Genomic DNA, 9,730 nt, shown 5'->3' with positions numbered 1-9,730 from the left:
TGCTGGCTTTGTGAAATACAATATTTTGGATCCTAGAGATTTTGATTGCTTGGCATATCTAGGTTAAATGATAGAAGTTTGATATTCTCCAGATATCCAGAAAGAAGGGCATGTCATTTCAAAGTGGGGACAGGGAATCAGGCTCTTAGTAAACATCTTCCCAGGAACAGTCATACTGGACACCAATGTAGCTATTCTATACACTTCTGAAATAAAGAAAATGTGATCCAGAAATTATTTCTAGTCAAGATACCATTCAGGTACAAATTTAACACAGACATTTCTAAATACCCATGATTCCTTTTTGAAAAAATATCACTTAATTATAAAATTCAGCCAATTAAAAGCTAAAACAAATTGGTAACAAAATTGGCAGTAACTTCATATAATAAATACCAGACATTTAATAATGATACAATTATATAGCTGAGGACAAAGGTTAGTAACGTTCTTTCACCTCTTTCGGCCACTCCATCTGCTTGATAAAATTTTTCATTGGGAGAAGAGGTGGCGTTAATGCTATATTTTGGGAATTTTACACATTTGTCATTTCATTGGAGGGGAAAAACAAACACAAGCATTTCTTAATTGACTTGAGAAAATGTTATATCTTGCTGTTTGGTCATTTAATCTATATTTAGTTAAAACATACATATATAACGTAGAATGTTGTATAGTAATGGAAGAAAATAAAGTGCTTTCTTGATACTTGGGAAACAAAGCCTAGTCTTTGGGCAGATGATGAATTGTTGCCTCATAAGAATAGTTGTGTTGAATACATTTGTTACTTAAATAAATGTGGAGTCAGCTTTAAATTTTCCCATTTCAATACGAAGGAACTCATTTACGTTTGAACTTGTTATTAATCGTCCGTATGGCTTTCTCTTGACCTATCAGTTGTCATTATTGTCAATGAAAGGCAAAAAAAAAAAGTTCAGGTTTAGATTGAAGTATTTAAGTACATGAAAGGGGTGTAAAATTCTACTTCTGAAAGTTTATAATACATTATATCTTTGAACTTCAACTTCCTTTTTCTGACAACTGTGTTATTATCTCAGCTAAGCAGCAAGATGATATACAAGAAAAATCCAAGTCTTTCTTTGAAAGGATTAACCCTCAGTTGTTGATAATGCTTACCTCACTAGGGTTTTGTGTAGCTTAATTAGCATTAGCAAAGCAGTTTGATACCATTGGAGGAAAGGTAGTTAAATTAGTAAAGGGTGTGTAGTGCTATGTGATGGTGATTTTACAAACCAGTGGTCATTTTTTTTTTTTTATTGGTGACTTGAGGGGAAGAAAGCTTAGGAGAATCTTTCTCTTGGTCTTACTCTCTCAGGTAGTATAGTTTGAAGTTAGAATTCTTTATGAAGTGAGTCACATCTTTTAAAGCAAGCTTTTGTGGTGTACGTGTATGTGTGTAAGAGAGAGGGTGAGAGGGAGAGAGAAAACGAATGAGTAAGAATCTAGTAGCAGCACTTTACTGATATGGTTGACACTGCAGGCAAGTCATTGGTCATAACAAGTCTTTGTATGTCTTTATTGTGACCCAAAAGGTACAAAATCTATTGCAAGATGGTAAATTTTTTTTAAAACTGGGAATATTTACAAAAGGTCATTGCTTCTAGATATTATCTCCTAGTTCTTCAAGAATTTTTCAGTTGCTTATTAAGTGAGGGATTAATTATGAAGATTTTTCTGCAGCTTTGTGCATTTGCAGCCATTTGTGCAATTGTCCCCCCACTCCCCACCCCAGCTCCATTTTTAAAATAGGCACTGAATACCTTTGGATATATATGAGGATTTTTCACTTTGATTTTGTGTCATAATTGTTTCTCTGCTGGAAAGTAGTTCACAAAAAATGATTGTGTGAGTGTGATTTGAAATAAAGTATAATTTGTGATTTATGGACAAAATAATGACTAGGTTTGATGGGGGAAAGAGGAGCAACCTATGACCATTTATTTCCTTCATTCAAGCAATGGCTTCTTATAGGGCATAATTGTGTTCTCTTAGAGCATGAATACACAAGTGGTAGGTCTTCCTTAATTATCAAAGATATAAGCATTGTTCAAACTTCAACCTTTGGTGGAAAGGAAGAGAAGGCTCCAATCAGAGGATGGGCTTGCATTTAAAGAATGCCATTCATTTGTGTAGATGGCTTAGTTCTATCTAATAATGATATTAACAGACAATTCAGTTTGTTGTAGGACAGTTTCTTCTTCAGGATACAACCTCAAAAGTTTTCTGGAATACTCAATCACCTTTTCCCCTAAAGTAATCCCTATTGATTTATTGTAACTTTGAACTTGAGTGGGTTTTCAGCATCAGGAATAATGAGTTTCATGTGTTTCTATCTTTTGCGGAAAATATTCCTTTATTTTACTTGTTGGGAAACTATCTTTAGTTATTCTTTAATACATCATTCATTTGATAGGCATGGTATTTTGGCAGTTTCTTTTCTGTTTTCTTCACATGTCATGGTTATAGTTTTGTTTCTTTCAACTTGTCCTCAGGCAATTGGTCACTTTTTTTTTAAGTGAAAAGGTAAAGAAAATATCCACTATTTTTAACAAAGAATAATTTAACTTAACTAAAATGAATCTTGAAGTTAAGTGGGGAATCTACATTTATTTTGAAATAGGGATAATTGTTCCTTTAGCAAACAAACCAGATTTTCTTTTGTTCTTGAAATGTTCAGATTTTATAGAGATTCTATATTTTACAGAGTAAGGATATAGACTAAACTTGTTTTCCTAATACCCATGTAAGGGAATTTTATATTACTACAGAATTAAATTAGTTGTGAGATGATGTGCTTTGTCTAAGATGTGCTTTTCTAATGAATTTCATAGTGCCCATTGGACTTTTCAGAAATCTCTATTAAAAGTAATTAGAAAATAAAGTGAAAAACCACTTTCAAATGTGAATTCTTAAATTATAAATTAGAATACTTAATTTTGCTAGTGTCATTTATCTAGCACATTATATTTACTATGTTTTATTAATTAATAACTATTAAATCTCCTGTGTCTGAGTATTGTTAATTTGTGTGAATTTAATAACTAGAATTTCATCAGCGAAATTTCAAAAGTATTTAGACAGGGCCTTTTCTTGAACCCTGTTCTGTCTATTTGACTATTTTAATATGAGCAACAAATATTAGAATTTTTTCTTTGAGATGAAATGATAAAGAAAATTTGTCTCCAGAGCTTACTTCATCCTTCTTAAAAGGAAGGTATCATGTTTCCTCATTTCCTTGATATATATACCTCAGTCTGGTTTGAAAATTCCAGTTTAAAACTAATTACCTGATTTTTGAGAGGAAAGGCCACTTTGAATTAAGTAGAATTGATATATATACTCTATCAAAAGAATTTGGTAAGAGTGATTTATTTATATTCTGCAGCATTTTCTTCTGTCAGCTTGAGTCTAAAACATTACTGCTGTGGCCGATAATTACTCTATTTTTCTTAAAGTGTCAGCATAAATAATATCTCATCTGGGCTTAGAAAATATAAATTTATCTAATAACAATGGAAATGAAGTTTGTACAATGACCTGGCAAACTGGTGGTCTGGAATCTAAAGTCTTTGTCAGTAGAGTTGAAATTAATTTTTGTACCCTTTGGAGTCTGTTGATTTTTTTACCTTTTGAAATGATTATTTTTAAACTAGATTAAATAAGTGTACACAGATGATCACACGCACATACATATGCAAAATTTAAAGTTATAATTTCGATGTGTTATGATTTTAACTATAGATCTTCTATAATAAAACTGCATTTTTTTACTTGGATGTGAATATACATAGTTTGAAGATTATTAATCATTGCTTTGACAACAGCAATGTTCAATTCGAATTCTTAGTATTGTCATATAATTTATATGGTATTCTTTCCAAAGCTGTTAATTCATTTACAGCAGTTATCAAGGCCATTGTTCTGGAGAAGGATTGTCTTCTTTTTTTATATAATAAGCTATTTTAATGTTACTGAAAATTTTAAAAGCCATTCTTTCATCCTCCTTCAAATTTTCCTAGGAGACTGTGATGTGGGTGTACAGAGTAGCTGGGGAAGTTACTAAATCTTATTCTTTTGATAATTCTTAACTGACATCTCCAAGATAGCATAATAAGAAATCGGATAAAAAAACTACACAATTCTTTGATGACTCTAAAAAAATCATAGCTTCAAATTTATGATATTTTCTTTCATAGGACTTATTAATTCTAGTATATTGAGTTTTCCAAGCATGGTCCTGTGTAAACATTTACTGTTTACTTTAATGTGTAGAACTTTATTAAATTTTTTTCTAGACCAGTCATCCTATTTAGCTCAGCAACATAATTCATAAGAAGAAGCTGTCGTCATATTCTTTATGATCTTTATAAAACTTAAAGGGTGTACCATGAAGATATTTCACTGTATTCTGTGCTGTTCCACAATAGAATACAATAAAAATGTTGAGTCCCTACTATTTTAGAGCAGTTAGTCCTCAAAAGGGGTCTTCGTGATACTATTGTTATTTTCATAGTACAGATAAGGAAATGGGATTAGAGAGGTTGAATAATTTGTTTAGAGTCACACAGCCAGTAAGTAAGGTCTACCTTCCTCTAAAACCTGTAGTTTTAATCTCTGTTCTGCTGTCCTAGATAATACACCTAACCAGCAGTTAAAAAAAAAAAGGTGTCGATTCAACTTATTTTTACAGTGATAGTGATCAATTCATCTGATTTATCCACACTTATTAGAATAATGTATATCCTGGGATGGCTTGCTTTGCGATAAAGGGCATGATAGTGTAACAAAACAGCTAAGGATAATTGGCCCCAAGCATCCCTGACCAATATGGACAACTAAATCAGGGTAACACTGAGTCAGATATTTACAACTCATGCCATCTGATAGTGAATTTGTTCTTAATATGTTTTAATTTATTCTGTTAACTGATGGAAAGGAAGAATAGTAAAAGCCAGGAATCTAATTCTGGCCACACCATTTATAAGCTTTGGAATCTTGAACAAAGTTGTTTAACCTCTCTGAACTTCCATTTCCTTATCTGTAAGGATCCCTTTTTTTTCATGATTATTGTAAGCTGTTGTAAATGAAATAATTATCTTAAATGCTAAACGTGGTGCCTTGAAGTTAATATGAGTACCATATGTGATAATATCTGTTATTACTTTATTATCATTTTTTATTATTGATGTTAGAACAAACAAGAGTAGGGAATAAATTTTAAAAAGAACAACACAAAATTTGCTTTGTAAACTTGAGCTCTTTGGAAACCAGCAGTTTGATGATAAGCAGTCAGATGGACTAATGAGCCCCATCCTTACACGAAAAACATAGTCACAAACCTTACCTTCTTAAGGTAATTTTTTTTACCTTAAGAGACTTCTATAATGAATGCAAGCGTATGTGTTTTCTGCTGTTAGCTGTGTTTGTGCATATATTTGTATATATTTCTATACATTGGTGTTTTGGTTTTTTTTTTGAGATTCTATTTTTATTTTTATTTTTATTTTTTGGAGAGTCTATTTAAATCCAGGCTTTAAAATGTAGTTGAATGTTTTTATTTGGTAGAGGTCTTATCCTCATTTCTCTAATTAAACTTAGTTTATTGAATTGTGGAGGAAAATAATATGTTTCTGTAATAGTACACTTAATTATTTCAAAGGCTGAAATATTGTTTGAGGATATATTTTATTCAGAAGTTAATGTAAAATTTACGAATACTTAATTGTTTTAACAATTTTTATAAGCCTCTGAACACAAAACTTAATTTTTGCCTAAGCCCAGTTTCCCACCTTATAAATGAGAAACAAGTAAAAACAGAATCAGTTATCAGTACTGGTAAAATAGAAAAAAAAAATGTTTTCAGAATATGTTGTCTACTCTAGTATCAGTAATATAAATAAGATAATCATTTTTATGAAAAGAAATCAGAGGAGAGGAGAAAAGAAAACAACCTAAACTCATTGAGAATTACTTTTGTTTTTTTCCTCCTTTCCTGCACACTTTTAACAGTGATTCAACTCTGCTTTATCTTAAAGCAGTTCCTAAAAATTGAAGATGTGCCTGAAAGGAGACAAAAGTACCCTTTAGGAAATTTATTTTCCAAAAAATAATTTTATTTATTTTAATATAGTCTTAGTTTGATGTGAGTATTTTCTGAAAAGCTCTACATTCTTACTCATGTTAAGGAATGACTTTTACAGGGTTATAAGCAAGCTACTCAAGTCTGGGCCTGTATGATATGAAAAAACCTTACCACCTTGTTGAGGGAATAGAATTCGAGGTTATGTCCCTGGGCCAGACATCCAGAGATCTCTGGTTTGAAAGGTTTCCAAGTGTCTTTTCAACATTTTGTCCTAAGGGTTCTGTTTCACTTAGTAAACTAGTAATTGTAGTGTTATCATTTTATCCCACTTTTGAACCTTGCATCTAAAAGATTTGCAGTGTGAATTGGCAGATAACCAAGGTCTTTCTGTTTCTTTATAAAGCTATTCACTGCTTTCTCAATTTGTAAGAAGAGATTTCCAAGAATAGTTTATTTTATCAGCTCTACTTGTTATATAAGCTCTGACAAAAATTGATTAATCTGCTAGAAATTCAATGCCTAGAAGATATTCTCGCCAAAGATTCTTGCCCTTTTGAATACATGAAGAAAATTATCTATTACTATTGAGAAATGTTGAGATATAGAAATTTCTCCCCATACCAATAGATGTGAAAAGTAGAATAACTTATCAAGGCTATTGTTGGCACTTATTTTAACCAAGAAAACCTTGTGTAGTATGTCTAAATGTCCTATATTTTAGGCACTTCTTTTCCTTTAAAGCTATTCATTTATTGATGCAAAGCATGTGTTTATAAAAAGTGTCAATTTGATTTTTGAATAAGTAATTGGATTTTCCATTTATTCATATTTCAGTTTTACAAATGCTTTATTTTCACTTCTCACTGATCTTTAGCTGGCTAAATGACAGCTTTGTTTCTTTTCTTTGCCTTTACCCCTTCATTTTTCTTTTCCTCCTTGGCTCTGATAAGTAGTCTGATTTGTTTGTTAGTTCATTTGTTAAAAAAATATTTATGAAGCAACTACTTTGTGTCAGAGAACGTGTCAGGTGCTAGATATAGAGTACTGCCCTGACAGATTTGAATGTAGTAGAGAGAGGAGACAAACAAGCAATTACATTAAAAAATTGGTTGTAGAAACAAACTAAATCACCATCAGTAGAGGATGGGTTAAATAGATTATGATGTTTCCATGAAATGAATATTTTGTAGCCATGTATATATAATTGCTATATATAGACTATATATATAAGCTATATATATACATATGTATATGTATATGCACACACACAAATATACATAAAACATTTCTAGAAAAATGCATAAGACACTGTCAACAGTAATTGCCTCTACTGAGGGTCCATAGGGACTGGATTTGTTATTCATTTGTTATTCATTATATTATACCTTAAAAAAGAAAGAAACCTCTATTCATGCGTTATATCTTCATTGAAACTCTAAGTAAATAGGATTTAAAACTAGCAGTACATCGAACAAGCAAATAAATAAGCAATTACACTTTTGTCCAAAAAAAATTTTGGAGGTAAAAATCTTGAATTATTAAAACAATCACTCATTACCCTGATTTGTTGATTTTATCCAAAAACTTTAACAAGGGTGCTGTTGTCATATTTGAAGTGAGCAGGGACAACTCTCACTCTAGACTGTTCTATTTTTGGCTGCTGAATGATGAAAGAATGATCTGGTTTATACTTTCACTTGTCAAAATAAACATGGTCACAGATTTCTGTGGAGAATTGAGCCTGAGACCTATTTAATGTTAATACCACAGTATCTTACAGCTGAATTTGCATACAGATTATCTCATGTGATTATTTTGTTAAAACTGACACTGTTGCTTAACCCTTCTACTTCTTGGGTTCCATTTCAAATTTTTGCACATTAGATAAAAGGAATAAGTATAGCCACAAGAAGCAGTTCATTTGAATAAAATGATATTTCTCTCAATAGATAGAAGGCCGGCTCTTTCTTCTATCTAATTTGACAGACTCTTGGCAAAGCTTGACATCGGAATAAATATAATTATATTTTGTACTTTTGCTGGGAATATTTTTGTCTCATGAGTGGCCACTTAAAATTCTAACTGGAAAAAAAAAAGCATCTGTAAGTAAATGAGTAGCATTCCAGTTTTTAGCCAGTTTAGTTCATATTTATAAATGGTCCATATTTCTGTTAGTCTTAGTTTATTGACAGGCTGCCACTATTATAGATTCTTTTTATAGATTTTCTTTTTTTTTTTAAATTCTCTTTATTGGGTTAAATGATCTTATAGCAGCTCTAGTCTTATGTAGCAATGACTAAAAGTTTAGGTAAATGATGAACAACTATGTTGGTTAATCTCTTTTAATTAAAACATATTCCACTTGATATTTTTATAGCAATATTCTAATATATAGTATTATACGATGCCAGTTAAATAGCATTAATGATAAGCATCTGCCTGCTTTTCATTTCGTTTTATTAAGGGATGTCTCTGCAGTTAAAGAGTATTTCTAATACATATATGAAGCTCAGAAAATAATACAATCTCATGTTCCTATCACTCATATTGAAAAAATGTTGATATTTTGCCATATTTGCTTCAGATTGCCAGAAAAAAATAAAGATATTACTCTCTGTCTCAATCGCATTTTCCTTTCTCCCTTCCCAGAGGTAATCACTATTCTGAGTGTTGTATACTACTTCCTGTCCACACTTTTATTCTTTATTAAGTATGTATGCATGAAAGTTATTGTTTTATGTGTTTTTAAAATTTATATGAATGTGTCATGTGCATATTCTATGACTTTTTTTCTCTCAATATTGTGATCCTTATGCAAGATTATGAATGACCTGTAGATATATCCATTTCTCTGTTGATGAATATCTAGTGTCTTCTTGTGTGCATATGCTGAAGTTTCTCTAGGGTTGTTACCTAGGACACATGCTGAGTCTTAATATATGTGCATCTTAAATTTGAACGAGTTCACAATATTTTGTAAATGTATTGTTCTAATTTTATATCCCTACCTTTGGTATACATTATGGGCTGAATTATGAAGCTCTCACCCTCAGTTGCTCAGAATGTGATTGTATTTGGACTAGGGCTTTTAAAGAGGTGTTAAGTTAAAATGAGGCAATTTAGGACAGGCCCTAATCTATTCTGACTGGTGTCCTTAAAAGAAGAGGAAATTTGGACACACAAAAGAGGCATCAGTTGAAAGACCAGGTGAGTACACAGGAGAAGGTGGCCTTCTGCAAGGCAAAGATAAAGGCTTCAGAGGAAGTCCAGCCTGCCAACACCTTGATTTTGGCCTCTTTTAGCCTTTAAAACTATGAGAAAATAAATTTCTGTTCTTTCAGTCATCCCCTTCGTGGTATTTTCTTATGAAAGCCCTACCAAACTAATACAATAGGAGAGTTCCAGTTTCTCTATAGCCTCACCAACACTCAATATCACACTTTTTAATTGTCAATCTAATAGGTGAGAAATGTTATCTTTTAATTTGAATATCTTAGTTACTTCACTTCCTAGGATTATTAATCAATAAAGTCCTCATCTATAAGTTGCTAGTTCATATACTTTGTATATTTTTCTATTAGATTGTCTTTTTCTTATAGATTTGAAGGAGTTCTTTATATAATCTAG

The 9,730-nt window shown here is 31.4% G+C and overlaps 1 protein-coding gene across 9 annotated transcripts in view; it reads left to right on the top strand.

Annotated features, from left to right (window-relative positions):
- Positions 1-9,730, top strand: part of FUT8 (fucosyltransferase 8) — a 205,222-nt gene that overhangs the window by 100,158 nt on the left and 95,334 nt on the right. The window lies entirely within an intron of this gene.

This window comes from Pteropus vampyrus, unplaced genomic scaffold (assembly GCF_000151845.1).
Source record: "Pteropus vampyrus isolate Shadow unplaced genomic scaffold, Pvam_2.0 Scaffold15, whole genome shotgun sequence".
In the NCBI taxonomy this organism is placed as follows: Eukaryota; Metazoa; Chordata; class Mammalia; order Chiroptera; family Pteropodidae; genus Pteropus; species Pteropus vampyrus.
The sequence above is the reverse complement of the archived record's forward strand: the minus strand, read 5'-3'. Positions and strand labels throughout refer to the sequence as shown.